This window comes from Sander lucioperca, chromosome 1, assembly GCF_008315115.2.
Source record: "Sander lucioperca isolate FBNREF2018 chromosome 1, SLUC_FBN_1.2, whole genome shotgun sequence".
Classification (NCBI taxonomy): domain Eukaryota; kingdom Metazoa; phylum Chordata; class Actinopteri; order Perciformes; family Percidae; genus Sander; species Sander lucioperca.
This window is the reverse complement of record NC_050173.1, coordinates 9370954-9377737: the sequence shown is the minus strand read 5'-3', so window position 1 is coordinate 9377737 and position 6784 is coordinate 9370954. Positions and strand designations below refer to the sequence as shown.

The 6784-nt window shown below is 38.6% G+C and overlaps 1 pseudogene; it reads right to left on the bottom strand.

Annotated features, from left to right (window-relative positions):
- Positions 1-127: 127 nt before the first annotated feature.
- Positions 128-2977, bottom strand: LOC116034926 (annotated as a pseudogene).
- Between the last annotated feature and the right edge of the window lie 3807 nt (positions 2978-6784).

The window sequence follows — 6784 nt, the reverse complement described above, 5'->3', positions numbered from 1 at the left end:
TTTTTTTTTTTTAGGGCTCTATGTGGACCAAACTGTAAATGAGAAGACTATATGAGACACGCAATAAAACAGTCAAAGATATTTGACTTTTTCAATTAAATAAAAGAATGTCAAACTATACATTGTCTGGCCCTTGATGGTATTTTCATTTTCCAGTGTGGCCCTTAGTGAAATTGAGTTTGACACCGCTAGGCCCTAGATGGAAGAGAGGGTAAACAAACCAGTCCAAGCACAAATGTGCTTCCGCTCTCATTACAGGGACGCAGCCAGTGGAAAATGCCTATGGGAAGTAGGCCTACCCTCAATTATCACTCCTTGCCTGTATGACATTGTCCCTGGTTATTCTTGACCCATCATCGCTCGCAGGATTCAATCCACAGTAAAACAGGCAACTGTGGCATCTGCAGCATCCTGGGAGTTGACAAAATATCCTTTCTTTTCCAATTTTTTAATTGTTTCCAGTTGATTTATATCTGGTCAGAGGAATGTGTTGTATCATTTGACTGGCTGGTTGTGGTGGTGGTCTGCCCTCAGGCCTCCTGATCCAAGACTGGACTCCTGCATAACTCTGCCTAACGTCTCAAAGGGCAGGATCAAGGATGCAACACCTCCCAGCAGACTAAGGCCACAGTAAAACGACAGGGCTCCAAACATTGACGTCCTGAGCAACACCTAGAGCCAAAACAAAATGTGAGAAGCCAGGTGGAGAAACATACAGCCTGAAGGAGTCTCTGATATCAAACTGGTGCTGGAACTAATTTTGAACGAGTTTCTTTGGAAAGTACCAACAGAGATGGTCACTTCTGCATACCTGTGCTACCAAGGTGGTAATCAGGACACCCATCCTGGATATTGCACTTGAAATCCCCATTGCTGAGGCTCTGTTTTCTGTAGGGAACACCTAATGAGAGGAGAGAGCATTATTATCAAGTTCAAATGACATTTCAAAAACAAATGTTAAAGTTCTAAAATGGTATGTAGACCTACCTCTGTTGTATACACATAAGCAACTTGGAATCCTGCAAAGATGAAGGCTCTGGCAATAAAGATGCAGATTGTAGTAGCTGTCCTGCATGGACAGAAAGACAGACAAAGCGTTAAGAGGTCAGCCCTGAGGTTTGCTGTTGTGCCAGTATGACAAAATAGCACACAGACACAAACTTACCTCCCAATACAGAATGCACAAAGAAAACAAGAAGGACAAAGCCATGCTCTTCTTCCTGCCAATACAGTCAATTACCAGAAGGCCAACTAAAAGACCTGAAACAAACAGCAAACATCTTTTAAATGTGGCAGTTAAGAGTTGTAAAGACACAAATTATTTACAATTGAACAGCCTAAGCCACTCCCTTAAATAACACCTTTGTGTATCTAGCTGGTTTAAGGCTAAGTACTGCAGGCCTGAGGGATGACAAAGGTAAGCACATGTCAACATGCCTAAAAGACTTTAAACCGTTTTTTTAAGAAAGTCGCAATGTAAATGTATGTGAAGACAAATGTAAGCTCAGTATGTGCACCAACTTTCATGGCATTGATTTGTTTGTTGAAACATTTCATGTTTGACCTGAACCTATGGTTCCTCAGTGAGGAATTTAGAGAAAATAATAATGCATTTACAAACTCCATCAGCTCTTGAATTTGAACAGAAATCATATCTGTGTTGTTTCAGATTTTTTTTATGGATGTAGTAATGAAAACATGTGGAGGAACCCCCTTTATATGGGCTTAACATAGCTCTGAGAAAATGCTAATAGGGAGCATTTTACCTGGCATTTCAGCAAAGGACGTCCATAAAAGGTCTTTGTAGTCAGCGGATGTCAAATTTGTGCATTCCAGATTACATCTTGGTTCAATATTAGCCCCTTGCGTCACTATATAGAAGGACACTTTTGTTTAAGATGCAATAAAAAAATCTGTCCACGGCCACTCTGTGAAATTAAATGACAAAAATAGAAGGCGTATTTATTAATTTCAACAATTTTGTATTGTATTGGACACATCTCCTTTATCTGAACAAATGCAAGATCCTATACATCTTTAATGTCACCTGTTTATTGGCAGTAAGCTTCCCTTGAGGCATGGCCTTGCCATTCTCTTTGGCGATGCGTGTTAAAGTTGCCATGGCCTTCTCTGTTTTTCCCACCAGCATATTAAAATGAATGCTTTCAGGCAGCCACTGTGTAACACAGAAAGTTCCCTGGGAGGAATTCGGAGTACAGTGTCACTCTAAAAAGAGACCAAATGTTTGTTGCAAATCATTTCATTATTAAAATGTGCTGGTCTGTTCAGTGTAGGCTTTATCTCGTCATGAGCAGAACAAGCAGTCCAACTGACGACTGAGGAGTTCCTCCCAGGCCTATGCCTACAAGGCCCTGCAGGACCAAGAGCCAGCCGTACTGTAGAGAGAAGGCACTCAACAGGCTGTAGAACTAAGCCCAGCACAAACACATCATCATACCCTATTCACACAGAGACATATACAGAAAACACACACGTTAAATATCAAATCATGTACAAAAAACAGTAAATCATATATGAAAAACCCAGATATGAGACTTACTGCTTTTCTGCCATACTTGTCGGACACGTGTCCACATAAAGGTGAACCGATCATCGTTCCGATAACCACCACCTGAGACAAAAAAAGCTCTTGAAAGCAAACTTTCACACATTTCAAAATCAACATGCTGTAATAACTCTTTTCTGAGAACCTAAAAGGGACTTTACCAATGTCATGAGAGCCACCTGATAGCCGGACAGCCTCCACTCACAGTGCAGCTGGGCGCCCAAGATACTGAGGATCATCAGCTCCATGGCGTCTCCAATCTGTTCTCAGAGAGGCAGAGCGCTACATGACAGAAAGTACTGTATCTGGAAGTCAAAGTGAGGACCTTTCTGCATGCTATATGATTCTTACCCATGCTAGTCCAGTGAGGGCAGACATTTTCAACTGGAACTTTCCAAAGCCGATGGTCATCGTCTACTGTAATGGTTTCTGCAAAAGGGACAAGAGAGTCACTGCAAGTTCAATGTCCCCTGTAAAGAAATGCAGTGTTTCCCCTATAATTGTACAGGCAGTGGTTCCCGCCAGGCTCGTGCTGTGCGTTAGCTCAAATTCATGCTGATGGGAAGAGTGGTTAATGTGGATTTAAAACTTTAAAGTGTAAAATTAGAGAAGGAAACCTATGGGGGAACACTGAAATGTAAGCAGCAACATAATGCATAATTATTATGTTAAATGATGTTAAAATAATACTTAGGCTAGAAGCTGATAACTATTCAGAGCAACAGAAGCTAATTAGATTTAATCATGTGAATGTGTTGCAAACAGGCTTCAGATCAGTATGAAAAATGTGTACTTTACTTTGAACTTCTATTCTACAACATTTTAAAAAGGAAATACTTTACTTTTTACCCCACATTTGTTTTTCATAGCAATAGTTAGTAGTTACTTTTCAAATTCAAATTAAACAAACAAATATGATGCATTGTTAATGATTAAACGACCAAAAAGTATATAAAGCAATTAAAATGATCTCTACACTGACCAACTACAAAATTATAGTACTGCTCACATGTCAATGTGTCAACAATAATGATCCAACAATATAACAATATAATCCTAAGGGGGCCAGCTTATATCCAAATTGTGTCCCACTTTAACAGGCATAGGCAGGATAGACTGACTTTCAATTTGCAGAAATTAGACACATTTATATTGAAAGGCCACCAAATGATGTGTATCTTTAACATTTCCAAACATGGCAGACAGACAAGATCAAAATGTGTGTAACTACAACTAATTTCTACAAACCCTCAGTTTGATCAAATCCAGATCTGGATGCAGTATTTCCTCCTTGTGAGTTGACTCTTCCTAAGGCGATCTCATTGTCTGTGCCCTGGTCCTCATCACTGTGACCCACTAAATTTACCTCACCCCTAAATTCAGGCATTAATAAGCACAAAAAGTTGAGTTTCAAGTTCAATAAATCACCTTTTATTATAAAATGTAAGTCTGGACATACATAGCCCTGTGGCAACACAGCAGGACAGGTTTGTATCATAGTGCACTCCCTATTAGCATTAGCATTACAAACAAAAATAAAATCAAGTGGTTGTTTTACCTCTGTGCCTCTAAGCAATCTGTGCTGTTCTGCTCCAGTTGTACATTTTAGTGTTAGTGTTAGAGAGCTGAGACATCCACCACACAACACACCAGTGTTTGAACAAACCTGCCGGTGCACCAATCAGGGAACAATACCTTGGGAAAAGATAGGGGAGGGGTTACACCAGGAAACCAAACAGTGCTATTGTGCAGAAGAAAATAGACAAGAGTTTTGTAGGCTAATTTCTGACTTTGGCAAAATGGGCCAGCCATATTTACTGAAACAATAAAAATAAAGAAAACAAATCTAAAACAAGACACAATATACTACAAAGCCAGTTTTTGAATATTCTTTTTTTTAAATTAGTGTCATTAATTAAATTACAAATAAAAATCTATCCAGTAGAGATGAACTGTATTAATCTCCCATTGCCCCTTTAATAAAGGCTCTCTGTTTATGTTCTAATCCAGACGTCCTTACAATAAGTACAACAGTAAGTTTAAGCTTAATTTATTGATGACCAAAAGGTAAAGCAAACAGAGAGGGTGTGTTTCAGAGCCCTTACACTAATCCTGTGATCACACTAAGGTTATATAGTAGAGATTAACAGCTGTAATTATGAAATGAAACAAATATTTGATATGACCAAAGGGAGGATGATGTAAGGTACAGCTTACAACTATTAGCCCTGTGGTTCACTATAACTGATTAACTGTTATAGCCTGCAGCCGACAGCAGGTTGTGCTCTCACCCTTCTGGTGTTGTCAAATAGCCACAAGGCTATCAAGGTTGCTGTTGTCTTTACTTCATAGTTGTGTGTGTGTTTATATTCACATACACAACAATCATAGTGGTAATTACACTTACCAAAGCCTATTTGGATCTCTTCCCAGAAGCCCCATAAGAGGAATGGATTTATTTAAGATGTGGTACTATTGTCTAATAGCAGTATTACTTCCTGTAGCATGTCTGAGAACACCACACACAGGTTTTGACTTCAGTGTGCAGTTCAGGCCTGCTGCTCCTCTGACACTGGACTCTGGGCTACCTACAGTATCTCAAACAAGTTTCTAGTAACTGCAAACTAAAATGAACGGAAACCCAATGGCTACATAGAACTTAAAACATACCTAAAACATACAAAACATGATGCTATGCTTAGGAAAATGGTCAGCATAAAGTGAAAAGTATATGAGACTTCCTGTAAATTAGTAACATTCAGAAACACTGGTATTATCCCCATGGTAAAGAGATGAAAGAAGTACAGAGATCCTTTAGTAAAAGACAAGTAAAAGTCATGAATTTCTTTTATCTTTGTTACTTTTTTTTAATATTTCATAATCTTACTTTTTTGGGGCTCTAGCATTCATCTAAATGAAACAATCTAAAACGTTTAGAATGGAAATCCCCCTTTTTAACTCATATACAACTATGACAAGGAGCTCAAAGTATACACTAAGGCGCCACAAGCCAAAAAAACATTGGAAGCCACTGGTTTAAGTAAATATTATACATTTATTTTATAATTATCATGTGTTTTTTTATGTTTCTGAAAAGTAGCCATAAAATTGTTGAGTAAAAAGTACAATGTATCCCTTTAAAACTTAGTGGAGTAGAAGTATAAAGTAAGGAAATACTCAGTACTAGGCAGTACTAGTACAGAGTAAATGTACTTGCCAATGCAGCATGTTGCATGGACATGGCCTATTTTCAAAAAACTCAGCAGTGTGATGTGCTGTTAAGCATATGCCACAATTTTGGTTTTAAATTAAACTTATAACACTTACATTTCCCAATTGAGAGTGGCATCTTGGCTGTGACTGTTGTTGAAGCTTTCAGTCCTATGCTGTACCTCTGCAAGTGAATAAGGCCAACCTGAAAATGAAAGCTATAGAAAAGTAGGACACTGCGAGGACATGCTGAGGCTGCTGCATTATGGGACGGTCATAAATACAGGTAGAATATCCAATACAGCCCTCTGTCCCCACATCCTCTGGTCGCATCAGCTGCTCGGCCAGACTCACACAAAACACAGAACCTTGGCAGAGAGCTTTTCTGATTTGCAGAAAGAACTAAGACATGGATCCAAAGGTAAGATTTAATTAATCTACTGTACATGCTTAAAATAAAAAATATATATACATATTTTTTTTTTATTTTCACATGTGAATGACCTATCTTGCTAACAGATATTTAATCTCTTAAAATTCCTTTTGCATGCACAAATCACTAAAACAGCTGGTTTTGTGATGCTGTACCACTTCTGAAACCAATAGCCTAACAGCTCGTTTTGGCCTTCAGAGTCCTGCCCTGTCGACAGCAATCTGTTTGCTCACATAAATAAAGGATTAGATGAAAGTTTAGTTGTTTGGGACTAATTGGGCCTGTGAATATTTATTTGGACAAGTGGTGGATCAAGGACACTGGTCCTTCACTCTTTAGAAACAAGATTGCAATAGCCCGTATTCCGTATTATTCATCGATTTTTAAGTGTGTTCTTGTGTGTGTGAGAGTTAATACTGTACAATGTGCGTTTTGAAGACTATCAAGCAGTTTTAATTACTCAGGTACATTATCACTTTGAACCCCAAGTGACGGGGAGTGAGGCTATGCATGAAATAATAAAAAAGTAAAGGAGACACTCTAGGAACCAGTTTTATTGTGATCTTATTGGGCTG